Source organism: Callospermophilus lateralis, chromosome 12, assembly GCF_048772815.1.
Source record: "Callospermophilus lateralis isolate mCalLat2 chromosome 12, mCalLat2.hap1, whole genome shotgun sequence".
Classification (NCBI taxonomy): domain Eukaryota; kingdom Metazoa; phylum Chordata; class Mammalia; order Rodentia; family Sciuridae; genus Callospermophilus; species Callospermophilus lateralis.
In genome coordinates this window covers 65644220-65664177 of record NC_135316.1, presented here as the reverse complement: position 1 = coordinate 65664177, position 19958 = coordinate 65644220, and the positions used below count along the sequence as shown (strand labels likewise).

Here is a 19958-nt window from a genome sequence, read left to right as displayed (position 1 = left end):
AAGATAGTTCAATGAAATGGAAGGTTTTCCAGGGGAGGATCAGTTGTCCAGCTACACAGATCTTACATTAATTGCTTGGTAGAATTATCATGTTCCAGATTTATTTCTCTGCTTTTGAGGTTTAAATATATTCAGTTATTACTATATCTTGATGTGGTTATGTTTGGATAGTGAATCAGATTAACCAAATCAATAAGACTCAAAGATATACTAATATTTTAACTTACAATCAGAAAATATAACTTTCAAATAGACTAGATAAATACGGTGATCTCTGACCAGCACATGGATCCACACTTTATAAGAGATGAATTATTGTCAGAAGGTTGTTTGGTGGACATGGACACAGAATTTAAAGAGCAAGTGGATGATTTTAGTGTTATCAAAGAGGTTTAAGAGGCTGATGTATTTGTTGTCAATGAACCAAATGGACAATTTCTCTGGACAAAGCTAAATCTAAATGCCCTTGATGGCATGGCCAAGTCATTTCTAGGCTTCTGTGCTGAAACTCTGCTTGCCACAATCTTTCTTTCTCATTTTTTTTGGGGGGGAGGGGGGAAAGGTGGTTACTAGGGATTGAATTCAGGGGCACTCAACCACTGAGTCACATCCCCAGTCCTATTTTGTATTTTATTTAGAGACAGAGTCTCATTGAGTTGCTTAGCACCTCACTGTTGTTGAGGCTGGCTTTGAACTCTTGATCCTCCTGCCTCAGCCCCCCAAACCGCTAAGATTAGAGGTATGCACCACTGAGGCCAGTTCTTTCTCTTATCTTTTTTCCCCTTTGTATTATTTCTGCAGCTATATCATTTCTTCAATTAGATTTTTAGTGAGTTGTGGCATGAGACCCATTTTGTCTTTTGAAGATTCCATATCTGCTCTGATTTGTACTTATTTTCCTTATAATTTAATTCTTTGAAGACCATCATATATATCTCAATTTACAATTTTATGTGTATATAGGGTGGGGGGTCTGGATGCATCTCTGACCTCCATGTACTACAATGTCTTCAGCCTATCATCAGCATACCGTTAACCTTGTATCAGTGATGTGAAGGTCAATTTATTGTTCATTTTAATGCAATTTGTGCCAAGGGCACAGGGAAAGACATACATTATGATGAATTTCATACATTTGGGGATGGATCAACTCTCTGCCTCTTGGTATAAATTCAGGAAAATATTAAACATAATCTCTGCTGTAATATTATATATTACTTCCTAGATTTTTGTCTAATGTTTCCCCAGAGCTCTGAAGTTTCAGGTGTTGATTTTTCATTAAAAAAAAAAAAAAAAAAAAAAAGAACTAGCGGAAAAGTGACATGTGAGATGACAGAGTCAAACAACTCATTAATAGTTTCTGCCTATATTTCCCATGACTGGAATATATAATAATTGAATTATTAATTACCATGTTCAACTCAATTTGAGAAGGAAGTCCTAAGGGCTGAGGCTGTAGCTCAGTGGCAGAGTGCTTGCCTAGCATGTGTGAAGCACTGGGTTGGATCCTTAGCACCACATAAAATAAAATAAAATAAAGGCATTCTGTCCATCTACAACTATAAACAATAAAATAAAAAGGAAATCCTAAAACATATTCTTGGTAGAAAAATTTAAGAAAAATTGTTCTTTGTGTAGAAATGCAGTAATTTCTATGCAAATGTCAACAAAATTTATCTTCAGATATCAGCGTCAGGTTAGGCTCAGTGGAACCCACCTATAATTCCAGCTACTTGGGAAACAGAGGTAGAAGGATCAAGAGTTCACAGCCAGGCTGGGAAACATAGTAAGACCCTGTCTCAAAAAAATAGCGAACAGACATCTTAGTTTCATTATGTGAAATAATTCAGTGTATGACAGCACTAATACAAAATGTTTAGCAGGAACTAGATGATCAATAAATATTAGTGTCTCTCAATATCAAAGACAAAATGTTTAACATACAATATAATTAATAGTCATACCAAGAATAAAAAAAAGTCATAAATTGACCAAATTAATTTAATTTTATTTTTTGGGGGGTGGGGTACTAGGGATTGAAGTCAGAGGAACACAATCATTGATCCACATTCCCCAGTCCAATTTGTATTTTTTATTTAGACACAGGATCATACTGAGTTGCTTAGTGTTTTTTTTTTTTTCTTTTTCTTTTTTTGTACTGGGGATTGAACTCAAAGGCACTCAACCATTGAACCACATCCCCAGCCCTGTTTTGTATTTTATTAGAGATAGGATCTCACTGAGTTGCTTAGCGCCTCAACATTGCTGAGGCTGTCTTTGAACTCAAAATCCTCCCGCCTCAGCTTCCTGAGCCACTGGGATTACAGGTGTGTGCCACCATGCTCAGTTAGTGCTTTGCACCCCATGCCTGGCCACAAAGTGAGTAATTTAAAGAATGTAAGAAAGAATATGATTCCCTGCCTCCTTTTTTGTTTTTTTGGGGTTTTTTTGTTTTTGTTTTTTGGCTTATTTTATCTCATATAAAGAGGCTCTACAAACAGGGAATCCCTCCAATTTATCAATTGTGTTCAATACATTAAACACATTTATTAGTAATTATTAGTAATGCTTTGTTGCTATTAATAATATTAATAATGTTTAAGACCCCCGGTTCAATCCTTAGCACCAATAATAATAAATGATAGGTAAAGAATGAAATACATATATACATAACCCTTTGTTATTTATCATTAATAATCAGGTTTTCATAATCACTCTGTTTTAGTAGGATTTACTTTGTGGGAAAAAAATCACAGGATCCCCTGATTCAGAGACTGCTTCAATAGCAGATGAAGAAACCAGTGTTGAACTTTGAATGACAACCTTAAACCAGTGAAACAAAGCAAAGGAAATGGGTCTATATCAAGAAAACCGAAGCTCTTTTCACGGCACCTCATAGGCCATTACCTGCCTCAAGATGAAGCTGAATGTCTCCTTCCTAGCCACTGGCTGCCAGAAATTCATGAAAGTGGACAATGAATGCAAATTTCCTACTATTTAGGAGAAGTGCATGGCCATAGAAGTCACCGCTGGTGCTCTTGGTAAAGAATGGAAGGGCAATGTGGTCCAAATCAGTGGTGGGAATGACAAAACTTTCCCATAAAGAAGTGTGTCTTGACCCACCATCCACTGAGTAAGGGACATTCCTGTTCGGACTAAGGAGAACATGGGAGAGAGAGCATATCTTTGGTGGTGGTGGTAGAGGGTGTTGTGGATGCCAATACCAGTGTTCTCAACTTGATTATTATTAAAAATAAATAAATAGGGGCTGGGGATGTAGCTCAAGCGGTAATGCGCTCGCCTGGCATGCGCGGGGCACTGGGTTTGATTCTCAGCACCACATAAAAACAAAATAAAGATGTTGTGTCCACCAAAAACTGATAAATTAAAAAATTCTCATTCTCTCTCTCTCTCTCTCTCTCTCTCTCTCTCCTCTCTCTATCTTTAAAATAAATAAATAAAGGAAGGAAGGAAGGAAGGATATTCCTAGACTTACGGATACAACTGTGTCTCATCACTTGGGGTCCAAAAGAGCAAGCAGAAACCATAAACATATCAATCTCTCTAAAGGTGATGTCTACCAAAATGCTGTCAGAAAGTTCTTAAAAGGAGGTAAGAAACCAGGACCAAAGTACGAAGATTCAATGTCTCGTTAATTCTACGTGTCCTGTAGTACAAAAATGCTGTCACATTGCTCTGAATAAACATTGTACTAAGAAAACTAAGGAAAAGGCTGCAGAATATGTTAAACTTTTCAGCCACAGAATTTCTAGGAAGAGATACTTAACCATTGGGCAACATCACCAGCCCTAATTTGCATTTTATTTAGAGACAAGGTCTCACTGAGTTGCTTAGCGCCTTGCTGTTGCTGAGGCTAGTTTTGAACTCAAGATCCTCCTGCCTCAGCCTCCTGAGCCACAAGTGCAACCGTGTCCCTGCTATTCCTTACATTTTGACCTTGAGAATTCAAGGTGTTTTGGGGTACAGGAAAGGAAGGAAACAGATATTGTTGTATATCATTCCCTCTATATCTGAGTCATTTTTCTTTTAAAACAACCTTATTTATGGGCAATCAACTTTCTGATGGTCAATCAAAATTTGATTACATCAAATTGTTACTTGGAACTTCAAGGCACCTCCCTCCCTCCCCAACCCTCCCTATTTTGGCAGTGCTGAAGTTCAAACCCAGGCCTCCCTCAGGCGAGGCAAGCATTCTACAACTGAGCTATATCCCTGGCCTGTTAACTATCAATTATCTGGATGAGGACTATTCTTTTGGAGCAAACTAATCCTTAATTCTAAGAAAACTCGTTAAGTAGGACTTTTTGTAGATGACATGCAAAGCATTTCTTCCCAAATGGATATGCTTATACTTTAAAGAAAGAGAGGTTCCGGGAATTTAAGTTGTAAGCAACAGAACCTTAATTTAGATCTTAAGAAAATAGAACGTTTTGACTATTGTATCTGAAAAATTCAGCAATACCATTCACTTCAGGCACAGCCTAATCCAGAGGCTCACGGTCCTCAAGGCTTTCTCTGTACAGAAAAATATCACTAGATAATGTTTTCTCTTACTTTATGCATTGGTTAGGATATAGGTTGGTTGTACTGTAAGGGTCTGGCGAATCGTCGGAGGAAGAGACCACCAAGAGACTGACTCATGCAATTGCAGAAGGGGATTTATTGAGGATCCAATTCAGCGTGCTGAGGCTCCAGGCTCACTCAAGAAGGGAGAGTAGCCCAGAGCCCAGAGCAGAGGTCAAGCAGTGCTTAAGTACACTTTTTGGGGAGGGTAGGGGCTTTGCATACATCAGAACAAATCATCATGAGGTTCGGGAAAATTGAACAACAACTCTGAGACATGATTAGCACATTCATTGATGGGAACAGGTCGGGTGGGGGTGATTGGTCATTCCTAAGCAGGGTACACATTCAAACTGATTGGTTCGGCCCTGTATGCCTATGTGACAAGCTGCACAGGGCCCTAGGCTACTAATCAACTAAATGGCCAGTAGGGCGTTGTCTTAACTGCCTCAGGAATTTCAGGTTCTGGGTGTAGCAGAGGAACTTAACAATACAATGCCCAGTCTTTTACACTTTAATTCAGGCTTTGCAGCTTAGAAGCAGCTTAGAAATTTTACCCTTACAGTACATATTAGAAACCCTACCATTGTTTAAATAAATTTCTCATAGAAAGAATTTCAATGTTATGTGGGTCCTGATCTACAAAATCACTGGAGACCCAGGCTTTTCTGTCTTCCTGTTCTGCTGTCCTTAGGATATTGTCCTGGTCTACATGCTTCAAGCTGATTCACCTTCATGTACACATCGCAGCCACAGGGAAGGGGAAGGGGAAAAGGAGGGCACAATTCTGCCCCATTTGGTTAAATTATATATCATTTCTGATGACATGAAATTGGCCAGATCTTAAATGTACAGCCAAATGTAGGTGCAAGGGTGACTGGAGGAGTTAGTCTTTATTCTGGGTCAATGAATATCTATTAAGAATTAAGAACTTCCTTATTCTAAAATGAGGGGGAAATGTTCAGTTAAATAACAGTCTCACAGCATGTTATCCGTTAAGCTAGATTTTATCACATGGCAGCCAAAATGATTGCCAGGACTTTCAAGATCCATCTGGTATCAGCTTAGAAACCCCAATGGAAACGGGCAATATTTTGGTACAACTCTCATAGAAAATTAGATTCCTGGGGGCTGGGGTTGTGACTCAGCAGTAGAGCGCTTGCCTAGCACGTGAGAGGCCCTGAGTTCTATCCTCAGCACCACATAAAAATAAATAAATAAATAAACTAAGGTATTGTGTCCAATTACAACTAAAAAAAAAAAAAGGGCTGGGGATGTGGCTTAAGCGGTAGCACACTCGTCTGGCGTGGCCCAGGTTCGATCCTCAGCACCACATACAAACAAAGATGTTGTGTCCGCCGAAAACTAAAAAACAAATATTAAAATTCTCTCTCTCTCTCTCTCTCTCTAAAAAAAAAAAAAAAAAAAAAAAAATTAAATTCCTGGGCCTTTACTTTAGTGAGTCTAAGGCCAATTTATGCAATACTTGGGCCTGATTTTCCCTGATTTGCTGGAAGGTGAACGGTTCTGGCCAAGAAGATGACCAAGGAGAAGACGACCAAGACAAGGAAGCCGTGTTTTGCAAGCAGTGGCCCAAGGAAGCCGGGACATGAGTTCGGTTGTAATTAGAGAGCACTAATGGGGAGATGAGTTTCTGTGAGGCTAGGGATCCAGATGCAGCACATAAGCCCAGGTCTCCAAAGGCTCTCCTTTTTCTAGGCTGGGCCAGGCCCAGCCAGTATGCTCATAGTTGGTTTTCCATGCCTGACCACAATTAAAGTGGGTAGATGATATGAGCCGTGCCAAAAGCATGGAGTGCTCCCACTCCACAGTGTCCAGAGTAGCAGGAGGGCAGGTGGACATGGGAGGGTGAAGAATTCAGGCTCTGTGCCAGACCCAAGTTTGGAGCAACTGAAGACATGGGTCCTGGAAATTTCTGCCACCAACACAAGATTATCTAGGCCAATCCCCATTTCAGACAGACTTAAGGAACTCCTGGGCTCCTGATGCTCTCTGTCCAGAAAAGGCAAGGACACTTCATCTTGTTTTGATTAAAGCTTCATAGATTTAAGTGTGTACTGATACCATAGCTGATGAGCCAAACTCTTGTCTTGGAACGTTCTAACTTCGTAAGTGAAAAGAGCATTGAGAAATGGCTCTGTATAATCAATGCCATATTAACAGATGTTGCGTCTGTTGAGAAAATAAGAGATGGGGCTGGGGTTGTAGCTCAGTGATAGAGCACTTGCTAGCATGTGTGAGGCATGGGTTCTATCATCAGCACCACATAAAAATAAATAAATAAAACAAAGGTACAGCCGAGTGCGGTGGCACATGCCTGTAATCCCAGCAGCTCTGGAGGCTGAGACAGGAGGATTGAGAGTTCAAAACCAGCCTCAGCAAAAGTGAGGCACTAAGCAACTCAGCAAGACCCTGTCTCTAAATAAAATACAAAATAGGGCTGTAGATGTGGCTCAGTAGTCGAGTGCCCTTGAGTCTAATTCTGGGGACTAAAAAAAAAAAAAGCATAAAAAAAGAATTATAGATTAATGATGAAAACTGGAAATTTCTTAAGCCAATTAGGCTTTCTAGGAACATTTCATCATTTTCTGTGCCTCAATTGACTTTGTAGTGTTGTGCAAATGTCATTTACGTATCTCTCTCTTTGTGGAGGCTCGGATCATTAGCCGTAGTACATGGTTCAAAACTTGGTTTCTCATACGTTGAAGAAAAGACAGCCTTTTTAACAAATGGTGCTGGGAAAACTCATGATCCATATGTAGAATAATGAAACTAGACCCTTATCTCTCTGTACCTGTACAAATCAACTTAAAATGGGTCAAAAACCTTGGAATTAGAAGAAAACACAGGGTCAACACTTCAGCATATAGGCACAGGCAACAACTTTCTCAATAGAATCCCTAAACCTCAAAATAATGCCAAAAGTTAATAAATGGGATGGCATCAAATTAAAAAGCTTCTGCACAGGAAGGGAAACAAGAATGTGAAGAGAGAGAAAACCTACAGAATGGGAGAAAATTTTTGCTAGCTACTTTTCTGACAGGATTAATGTCTGGAATATATAAAGAACTTAAAAAACTTAATACCAAAACAAATATCCCAATAAATTAAACAGACACTTCACAAAAGAAAAAATATAAATAGCCATAAAATACATGAAAGAAAATGTTCAATATCATTAGCGATTAGGGAAATGCAAATCAAAACTACACCGAGACTTCATCTCATACAAGTCAGAATGGCAATCATAAAGAATACATACAATAATAAATGCTGGAGAGGCTGTAGAGAAAATGTAACCGTTTTACACTGTTGATGGGACTGTAAATTAGTACAATGTCTATGGAAATCAGTGTGGAGGTTTCTCAAAAGATTAGGTATGGAACCATCATATGACCCAGCTGTACTGCTCCTTGGTATTTTTATCCTAGAGAATTAAAATCATCATACTACAGTGATACATGCATACCCACGTTTATAGCAGCACAGTAGCCAAACTATGGAACCAGCCTAGGTGTCCATCAAGGGATGAATGGATAAAAAATGTGATATATATACACAATGGAGTTTTATTCTGGCACAAAGAAAAATGAAATATGTCATCTGCAGGCAAATGGATAGAACTTGAGGCCATTATTTTAAGTGAAATAAGCCAAACTCAGAAGGTCAAGGGTCATATGTTTCCTCTCATATGCAGGAACTAGAGGAGGAAAAAGGAAACGAAAGGTGCGGGGTTGGGGGTAGGGATCTCATGGAAATCAAAGGGAGATCAGTAGAGGAAAGGGACCAGGAAGTGGGGGGAGGGGGAATGTTCTGGGGAGTGATACTGGCCAAATTTATTGTTATATTGTGCACATGTATGATACGTAACAACAAATCCCATCATTATGTACAACTACAATGTGCCAATTTAAATAAATGTGGAAAGAAAAAGCAAACAGGAAACACAAACGATAAAAAAGGTAAAATAAATTGGAACTATATCCCGAAAACAATGCATTAGAGAATAAAACAGTTATGTGTGAACTAAATTAAGTTGGCTTAAAGAGTCAAGTAATTAACATTTTTAAAAAATATTCTTTAGTTTTCACTGGATCTTTTATTTATTTATTTATATACAGTGCTGAGAATTGAACCCAGGACCTCACACATGCCAGGCAAGCTCTACCACTGAGCCACAGCTCCAGCCCCTAATTAATATTTATGTAAGTTCCCACTGAGTAAAGAAATTTCAACTAGAATTTTTTGTTATTTTTTCTTTGTCTAGCTTTCATGTCTCTGTTTCACAATGATTACAGGTTTTCCCCATTTTATACCTTGAATAAAATTTTATAATTAGATAGAACAGCTTAAAACAAAACAACAAAAACTAGTTTCCTGCCCAAGTCTTCTTTTCTTTTTTTGAGATAGGGTTTCACTAAATTGGCCTGGAATTTCTGGTCTTCCTGCCTTGTCCTCCTGAGTAGCTGGGATTACAGGCCTACACCTCTGTGTCAGCCTCCTTGCCCAGTTTTTGTACTTAATTGTGGTTTAGTCAATATATAACTATAGTGTCATTATTTTGTGTGTTGTGAAAACTTCAGAATAACTGCCACAGACCATTTGGAAAAATTGCTCCTGTCCAGTATATGGTATAATTTTTGCCATTATAATTTTTATTATAAATAACCATGCTCATTTAAAAATACAAACAACCCTATTTCATAAAAGATCCCTAACCCCTGGGAACAAGCAAGGAATAAATAATACCTGAGTTAGTAGCTGTTTGTTGTCCTCTATTAAAACTTCATTGTCTCAGCAATGGCAAGGTGCTAAGCAATGCAGTGAGACCTTGTCTCTAAATAAAATACAAAAATAGATCTGGGGATGTGGCTCAGTGGCCAAGTGCCCCTGAGTTCAATCCCTGGTACCAAAAAAAAAAAAACTCCATTGTCATTACTTCTCAGCCTTTTGGCTAAGATCATGTACTTGTAGTACCTGTTCTTATCAGTTTAATATCTGATATGCCCTCTATCCGAGGACAATATATTAAATGGATATTTTTTTTAAAAAGACTCTATTGTCCATTTCTACTAAATCTCCTGTAAATTTAAACACAATATTTTAAAAGAATTTTTAATTGACACAGAATAATTGTACTTATTTATAGGGAGTTGCGTGACATTTTAATAAATGCACACAATTATTAATTCAGGGCAGCTGGCATATCCACCACCACAAACACTGATCTTTTCTTTGAATTGAGATACACATTCCTTCTATCGAACTGTACCCTGTAATCATTAACCATCTTCTCTGTATTCCCCCATTCCCATACACTTTCGAGGAAACAACTATTCTACTCTTTATTTCTATGATATCAACTTGTTAGCTTCCACATATTTCAGAAAAAACCAAATTTTTTAAAAATATATTGTGACTAGATTCATCTCTGTATTTTTTATCTATTGCTTGTTCAGTGTCATGTCCCATTTCTTTCTTTCTGTTCATGCCCTTCTAATGCCAACAGGAAGTATTCAGTTTATTGAGTTGTTTGCTCTTTATTATTTGTCTTCTCCACTAGAACATACATTGTATTATTGCAGGGGTCATGTATATCTTTTTGAAAATTCCTAACATAGTCCAAAGCCCTGCACTGGCCCTCAGTGAATAGTTATCCAATGAAGAAATACATAAATGTATTTGGTGCTTATTTGCATTTATATGATAAACACCTACATACCCAGCTCTCATCTCTATGTCAATTTTCTAGCTTTGAGGGAGAGCTATTATTAAACTGTTTTGTCTGGTTGTTATAGCAACCCACTGGTCTCCAGAACTACCGCTTATTTCTGATGTGCATATTCTACCAGACAACCAAACAATGCATAATGTTTTTAATTATGGACTAATGCTGTTATTATGAATCATATTTCTCACACTATATATTTCTCTACCTTTTATGAAGATGGTGGAAAATTAAAAGGGAAGCTTAAATCTGGTCAAACCATCGAAAGCGAGGAGGCAAAAGAAAAACAGTGTGATACACCTCCACTCCCAACTCTCATATTACCTGCAAGTTTCTTCACCTTGCCACAAACCCCCATGAATTTGATTGGGTTTTCCGTCCAAGTTGTTAAGAGCGTTTTGAAAAGTAATTGCTACAAAACAAATTTAAAAGTGCTCTGTTAAAGCCTTAAATTTCTTCTTTTTCTCTTTGTTGCCTGTTACTTATAATATTTCTTATTAAATTAGCAAATGATAATAGCCCTACCAAAATTGAAATTTACTCTGAAAAAGGTTTCAAGTGAGGTACTCACCCACCCACCCCCCGCCCCCCTCTCCCTTTACTCATATTTTAGGCACAGGAACTGAAAAGGGTTTTATTAAACTGGGTTAGATCATTACAGTACACTCATCACCATTTCAATAAAATAGAGTTTATCCAAGTCATTCATTCAGCCATGATTTTTTTTAAGATAACCTCAACATTTTATTACCTTCATAATAAAACAAATAATGAAGCTTAGAACTAGATCACTTGCTCCTTTTCTCATTTCCTTCCAGTTCAAAGTACTTGAATTTCTTAATACCCAGCCTTCTCTTAGATCTGCAGTTAGGCTCATCACACTCAGGCATCAGCAGAATTTTGGTAGTTTTAGACTTTTTCCTGAAAATTGGCTTAGTCTTCCCACCATACCCACTCTGTTTCTTGTCATTAGTGCTGCTTTCCCTGCGCGCACAGACAATCCTTTCCCTTCTTGAACTGCATCATTTATGGGATTTGTGTTTACCACACTTCTTACAAAATGTCCAGTGGGTTTAGGAAAGTTCACCATGTTTGCAGAGGCATTATAGGCATGGAAAGAAAGAGGTCCAACAATATGTGCTTTTTTTTTTTTTTCAATTGTTTTTTAGTTGTAGACTGACACAATATCTTTATTGATTATTTTTTAAATGTGGTGCTGAGGATAGAACCCAGTGTCTCACACATGCTAGGCAAGTGCTCTACCACTGAGCTACAACCCTAGCCACCCAAGAATATGTTTTTTAAAAGATAAAATTTATTTTGTAATGGCAGACACCATACGGGGATTTTACATGTATGATGCTGTGTGTTCTCTCCTGTAGGTTTTGGTCACACATGTCAGGCACTTCCCAGATTCATCACTCACTAGCAAATAGTCCCATAACCTCATTTAAAATAATTGTAATGCAATTTTATTACCTCCTGGGGTTATTTGATAATATAGAAGCAGTATCCACTTTAATACATGCAGCTGTCTTTAATAATACACTTTGGGGAGTGCTCTCAAGAGGAGAAAATGAAAGAGAAGAAAGAGCAGTATAGAGGAGTGTCAAGATTATAGGTCCTGGTATTAAAACCCTAGGCTTTTCTGATCTGTGTATTTGTAAAAACTTCATTTTGGTTTTCTAGAAATCTTCATGCATTTTTATTCTTGTACATAAGCACTGAATGCTGCACAACACATCAATCATCAGACTCTTGAGATATCTGTCTATTGTTTAAAATTAAAGGATATTCTGGGTAGAGAAGTGCACACCTGTAATTCCAGCAACTTGGGAGGCTGAGACAGGAAAATGACAAGTTTGAGGCCAGCCTAGCAATACAGCAAGACCCTAAGCAACTTAGTGAGATCCTATCTCAAAATAAAAAATAAAAATAAAAAGGGCTGGGGATATAGTCTGGTGGTAAAGCCCCTGTGTTCAATCGCCAGTACCAAAAACAAAAACAAAAAACAAACAAAAACCCTGAAGAATGAGAGGATCTGGTGTCTAGCCATACAGATCTTGCAAAGATTACTTGTTAGAGAGTCACCATATCCCAGGTCTCGTTCTTTAGAAGTTTGGATATTCAATTAGTACTATACCTTGATGGGGTTGGGTTTGAGTACTGAAACATATTACAAGAGTAAAATATATAAAAGTTATTATTAATATAATATATATGTATATTTTAAATTTTTTTATGGACACAATATATTTATTTACTTATTTTTATATGGTGCTGAGGATTGAACCCAGTGCTTCACATGTGCAAGACAAGCGCTCTACCACTGAGCTACAGCCCCAGCCCCTATATGTGTATTTTATATATAAATATTTCAGTACTGGGGATCCAACTCAGGGACACTCCATACCTGAGTTACATCTCTAGCACTTCCTATTTTTCATTTTGACACAGGATCATGCTAAGTTGCTTAGGGCCTCGCTAAGTTGCTAGCCTCAAATTTGCAACTCTCCTGCTTCAGCCTCCTGAGTACCTGGGACTACAGACATGAACCACCATTCCTGGCTGTCCCCATCATAAGTTAATTTGTAATTAGTAAATATGACTTATTGGTGTTCTCTTATCAACATGTATTCTTGTTGTCTAGAATTCATGAAAAACACAATCTCATAATTTCTTGATTTAAAAACATGTACAACTAGAGGAATGAAAACAGTATGGTACTAGCAGAGGAAAAGCATATAGACAAATGATATAGATTTGAATGTCCAGAAGTAAACCCATAGATGGATGACCAGTTAGTTGGTTTTGAGATGAAAAGACTTCAGCAAATGATGCTGGATGCTTATGGGTAGTAGAATAAAGTTGTGCATTGTTGATAGGAATATAAAATGGTGTAGCCACCATAAAAAAATAATTCTTCCAAACTTAACCAGGTATGGTGGGACACACCTTTAATACCAGTGACTTGGGAAGCTGCGGTAGGAGGATCTCAAGTTTGAGGACAGCCTCAGCAATTTAGTATTACCCTGTCTCCAAAAAGGGGGGTGCTTGGGATGTGAATCACTTGTAAAGCACCCCTGGGTTTAATTCACAGTACCAGGAGGAATTAAAAACAAACAAACAAACAAACAAACAAAAAACTGGCCCAGAAATTCCACTCCTGTTCAACCACAGGGCTGCAAGGGCCCCAGCGTAAGTACTATTTTCTGATCCCAAAGAAAGAAATTGAAGGACCTCACTGAGAGATTTTAGACATTTTATTACTCACAAGTCCCTTGGTGGCAGTATACCAGAATAAAATGGAGGGCTGCCTAGTCCAACTGCTCATATGGGTTTCTTCAGACATTTTATGAGTACATGTTTTACCATCAACATCCTTCTGCTTTGTTCTTCATTTAAAGACTGGAGATAAAGGAATTGATCAGCTTGCTTTCTCCTTGCTCCCCTCCCCAACACATTCTTGGGATCCTTCTTAGTTCACCTTTAGAAACATCAACCTTCTAGGCACTGACTTACGTTTAACCCAATAATACCCAACAGATTTGAAAACAGGAATTAAAATACCAGTATGCTGCTAGATATGGTGGTACATGCCTATAATCCCAGCTACTTGGGAAGCTGAGACAGGAGGATTGCAAGTTTCAGGCCAGCCTGGATAACTTAGTGAAAAGCTGTCTTAACATAAAAAATATAAAGGGCTGAGAGATATGATTCACTGGTAAAGTGACACTGGGTTCAATCCTAAGTACCAGGGAAAAAACCCCATCTTCTATGTTGCTAGTATTTGAATAAATCTCTCCCAAAGGCCCATGTTTTAAAGGCTTAGTCTCCATGGCATAATTGGGATGAAATCTTTAAAAGGTGGCCCTAGTGGAAGGAAATTAGGTCATTGGGGGTGTGCTACTGAAGATGATACTGGGATCCTGGCCCCTTCCTGTCTCTCTTATTTATTTATTTAATGTGGTGCTGAGGATCAAACCCAGAGCCTGGCACACGATAGAGGAATGCTACTGCTGAGCCACAACCCCAGCCCCTTCCTGTCTTTCTTATTCGCTTCCTGGCCACCATGAGGTGAGCAGTTTGCTCTACCATGCATGCACTCCCTACCATGATGTTATGCCTCATCTAAGACCCAAAAGGAAATGGAATCAAATGACCATGGACTTAAACTTCTGAAAGCATGAACCAAAATAAACCTTCCTTCATTATAAATTGATTATTGCAAGTATTTGCTACAATAACAGAAAGTTGAATAACACATGTAACTGTCCACAGCAGCACATGGTATATCCATAAAATGGAATTATTTTCAGCTATGAAAAGAAATTGAAATACTTATACATGCATGATATCTTACAATAATCATCCTAAGTGAAATAAACCAGGCATTAAAAAGACAAATTTTGTTTGATTCTGCTTGTATTAAATATTATGAATTATATCAATATCTAGGATAAATTAATTTATAGACACAGAAAGTAGGTTAGAGGTTATCAGGCAGGGGCTGGAGATGGTAAGTTAATTTTTAAATTATTATCATTATTATTATTATTTTGGTTCCAGAGATTGAGTCCAGAGGCACTTTACCACTGAGCTGCATCCCCAGCTCTTTTATTTTTATTTTAAGATAGGGTCTAAATTGCTTAAGGCTTTGCTTCATTGCTGAGGCTCCTCAAACTTGTGATCATCCTGCCCCAATTTTGGGAGTCTTTGGGATTGTTGGTATGTACACCATGCCTGGCTCCTTTTTCTTTATATTTTCTGTTTGTTGTAATTAGAATATATTTGATATATTGAGATTTATGTGGGAGGGAATTGTGCAAGGACATTTTTTTTCCTTGTAATATTTTTCTGCTACTTTTGTGAAGGATGAGCAAAAGTTGAGAGAACAGACTGGAGGTGAAGATAGTTTAAACCAGATTAGCGGGCATTCAATCAATATAGGAGGTATGAACTCTTACTGCCCTAGCAAGACAGTGATGTTTATAACAATATAATTTGCAAAATAAATGTTGTGGTAAAACATAAAATCAACTATTTTAACAATTTTTAAGTATACAATTGCGTGTCATTAGGTAATTCAAATTGTAAAACTATCACCACTATCCCTCTCCAGTGAATTAATTTTGAATTATTTTAGCCTGAGAATAAAAAGTCAAAGGGTTTTTCCTGGTGCACACTTGTAATCCCAGATACTTTGGAAGCTGAGGCAGGAGAATTGCAAGTTTCAGTACAGCCTGGACAATTTGTTGAGGACCTGTTTCAAAATAAAAAATTAAAAAGGTCTAGGGATAGGGGTTGAGGTTGTGGCTCAGTGGTAGATCACCTCTCAGCTGCTGAGCCAACTACTGTTTGCAATAGTTCTGAACTGACCAGAGACACTGACCTATGAGAGCTTCAGCAGCTTGGCAGTCCCATGTCCCCTGACCTCACTTATCCCTCCCCTTAGCTTCCAAACCAGCACCATTTCAGGGACATTGACACAGCAGCCAAGTTCATTGGGGCTGGGGCTGCCACAGTTGGGGTGGCTGGCTCTGGGGCTGGGATTGGGACTGTATTGGAAGCCTTATCATTGGTTATGCCAGGAACCCTTCTCTGAAGCAACAGCTCTTCTCCTACATCATTCTGGGCTTTGCCTTCTCAGAGGCCATGGGGCTCTTTTGCCTGATAGTGGCCTTTCTTATCCTCTTCACCATATGAAGGAGCAGTCTTCACCTCACATTCTTTATCCCCTATCTTGTCTGTTCTGTGTGTCCTTTTTCCTATACCTCCTCAGGCAGTCTGGGGAAAGTGGTTGGCTCAGGGTTTGACAGAGGGAAGACAAATAAATACTGTATTAATAAGAAAAAAACAAAAACAAAACCACATTAATTCTTTTACTCCTCAAACAAGCTTGGGAGGTTGGCACTTTGTACTGTTTTTCAGTAAAGAAATCGAGGCACAGACAGATTGCAAGGTCTTACAGGGTTTGGCAATGATTGGGGATTGGCATTAGAACTTCAGTCTTTAAACACGCACTGTTCTTCCTGCTCTGAATCTTGCTTTTTTGACCTAACAATTATGGTGAAGGTCAATTCATGTAAGTACACATAGGTCTCCTTTCTTTTAACACCTGTAAAATATTGCACTGAATGCATATAGCATGATTAATTTAACCAGATTTGTATATATAGATCATAGTTTGTTTCCAAGTCCTGATTTAGAAATAATGCTACGTTTATTATATATATTGTTTCTCACATGCATAAAAGTATCTGTAGATAAATTTCTGGAAGTAAACTTTCTAGGTCAACAGATATGTTTTAAAATTTTTTCTTTTTAAAAAATTTATTATTTTTAAAATTTGTTCTAATTAGTTATATGTGACTGTAGAATGCATTTTGACACATTGTACAAAAATGGAGCAAACTTCTCATTCCTCTGGCTGTACATGGTGCAGAGTGTTTTCAAATTTTGATTTGTGGAAAAACTGCTCTCTGTAAAGGTTGAATCAATTTATTATGTTCTAAAAATGTAAATGCAGCATAGATATAGTATGGTAAAGTCCACAGAAGGAAACAAGAATGAGGTTGGAAGGAACAAGTTCATTATACTCAGGTTCCAGACAGGGGGTTACCACATGCCATATAGGGCCACAGAGGAAAGGCCAGGTTTTGTTCAGCGGGCAGCAGATAGGATGGACAGAAAAGTCTAGGTCTGAGCCTTCATTGGGAATTATAGGGGATAGTCAAGGCAGGAAAGTGTACACAGTTTAGGGTTAGCTAATTTGAATAGTTCTGTCAGGCTTGGGGCAATGGGGTGGTCTCTAGTTACCTAGTATTTGTGTGTCAGAATAATTTAGGGCAAGGGAATTAAAAGTTGGCCTGCTGTATCTTTGGGTTCTGCATCCATGAATTTATAAACTGTGGGTTAAAACATTCAGTAAGGGCTGGGGTTGTAGCGTGGTGGTAGAGCACTGGCCTAGCACGTGTGAGGCACTGGGTTCGCTTCTCACCACCACAGAAAAATAAATAAATAAAGGTATTGGGTCCATCTACAACAAAAAAATATTTAATTTTTTTTTTTTTCAGAAAAAATTGGGACCGTGTTTGTTGGGGTAAACAACAGTTAGTGCCTAGGAAGTCTTGCAGTTCCTGCTAGAGATATAAGGACTTGAAAGAAAGTGATAATGAGGATAAGAAGGAAACTGGCCACTTCCCTTGTATCTGAATCTTTAGGTAGGGATCAAAACAGAGTGATCTTGGTCGTAAAGAAAAAGAATGCATTTATAAAACATCTGAAGAAATTCATCTGTGCAAAAGGCACACAACCTTCCCTGTATATATTTTCCTGCTTGTAGGCACAGTGGAGCCCTCCTTGTCCTGGACTATTGGCCCTAAGAATTTCTTTATTTTTTAAAAAATATTTTAAAAATATCTTTTAATTGTTGATGGACCTTTATTTATTTGTATGTGGTGCTGAGAATTGAACCCAGTGCTTCACACATGCTAGCCAAACGCTCTTCTACTACTCCAGCCATGCCCCTAGGGATTTCTGAGGGTACTAAAATGTCCAAATTGCTCTCTCTGCCTCTGCTGTCATATCCCAAGCCACTTTCCTCCACCACAACCTTCCTCCATGATGTCCTGGCTTACTCTGAGGAGTAGAGTTGGCCATCTGTGGACTGAGACCTCTGAAACAGTGATAAACTTTTCCTCCAAAAGATAGAGAGAGAGAGAGAGAGAGAGAGAGAGAGAGAGAGAGAGAGAGAGAGAGAGAGAAAGTAGTTAAAAAAAGAAAAATGTCCAAACCTTCTCTGTTGAATTCTCCAATCCACGTTCTTTCTTAGGCATCCATAAATAGTATCCTGGGGCTTTTGGAGTCCTGGGGTTGAACAATACTGAGACTGTGGTTTTTTTTTTTTTTTTTTTTTTTGGTCTTACATTAGGTATTTTAAGTAATCTAAAGTATGCTGAGGACATGTATAGGTTATGTGCACACACTATGCCTTTTTATGTAAGGGATTTGAAAATCTGAGGATATTGGTGTCCCTAGGGGTCTTGGAACCACCCCCATATCAGCTTGTGTTAGATGAGGAGGTGGGTGGAACTACAACAACAACAAACTAAAAACTGCTTGCTTTGTATATGAGAGAATGCACCAGTGGTATCTTCACCATCTTTAAGAAAGGGCTTATAGGGCTGGGGTTGTGGCTCATCGGTAAAGCGTTTGCCTCTCACATGTGAGACCTGGGTTCGATCCTCAGCACCACATAAAAATAAACAGAATAAAGATATTGTGTCCATGTATAACTAAAAAATTAAAAAAAAAGGGCTTATGCTGGAAGGACAGTTTCAACTTTGTTAGCAAGCTTTTTAAGATGTCAAAATACTATAAAACACAGAAAAAAAAGATTAATACATATCCTTTCACTAGCAGTATAGAGGATTATCAATTTTCCACATCTTCACCAATATTATCCAATTATTTGATCTTGTATTTGACAGGTGAAAATGACATCTATACAATAAATGTTATGATATGCCAGATTCTGGTCTATATTCTGGGAACAAAACAAAGCACTTGCCCTCAAGGAGCTTCCATTTCCAGAAATGTGCAGGGTCTTTATGAAGAAAACTGTAATACTTAAGACTTTTTTTTTTTTTTTTGGTGGTAGGGATTGCCTTGGGCATGCTCTCCTGCCCCTACAAAACTTTAAAGACAAAAAGGAACTAAATGGCCAGGTATGGGGCCATGGTGGTGCATACCTGTAATCCCAGCAGCTCAGAAGGATGAAGCAGGAGGATTGAGAGTTCAAAGCCAGACAAATACAAAAAAAGGATAGGGGATGTGGCTCAGTGGTCAAGTGCCCCTGAGTTCAATCCCTGGTATTCTCCTCCCCACCCCCCCAAAAAAACTAAATGACAAAACACATATTTATGAGATGAATGAATGTTAGAAAGATGGTAATTATTGCCAACTCAATAGGTGGAGTATAAAATCACAACACTTTGGGAAGAGCAGAGGAGACAACTTGACAAAATGTTATTTGAAATAACAAATGAATATGAACCATGAACATTTTGAAAAAGAAAGGTTGTTTGAGGATATTTGCTCTACCAGAAGTTAAAAACATTATAAAAACACATTAAATCAGTATGGTGCTGACATATTAACAGACACCCAGAAACTCTAGTTTATATATATGTTGTGCCTATATATGAGCAATCATATTATTTTAATTATAGCTACTTAACATAAAAATCTGATAGGTTTGTTTCTTAGTACAGTTCTCAGAATTGATATTGAGAGACAAAGCCTTGATAAGTTGCTGAGGCTGGCTTTGAACTTGCGATCCTCCTGTCTGTCTCCCAAATCACTGGGATTATAGGTGTGCACCACCACACTCGGTGACCATGCTTCTTTGAATGCGATTTTACCAGTTTACCTCAAGAATCCCAGTGTCAGAAAGGTTATCCATACACATCCAGTGTTAACATGGTGAGGAAAAAAAACCTCTGATCATGGGGGAGGGGTCAGAGATTACTGGAATAAAAAACCCCTATTATTTGGATATTTACATTTATAATGTATATTATTATATATAAAATATATTGGTATCAAACACCAAAACATATTT

General features: G+C 38.1%; 2 pseudogenes; both read left to right on the top strand.

Annotated features, from left to right (window-relative positions):
• The first annotated feature begins 6123 nt into the window (after window positions 1-6123).
• On the top strand, window positions 6124-16039 carry LOC143411411 (ATP synthase F(0) complex subunit C2, mitochondrial pseudogene; annotated as a pseudogene).
• Window positions 9540-9665, top strand: LOC143411913 (U2 spliceosomal RNA; annotated as a pseudogene).
• Window positions 16040-19958: the final 3919 nt, after the last annotated feature.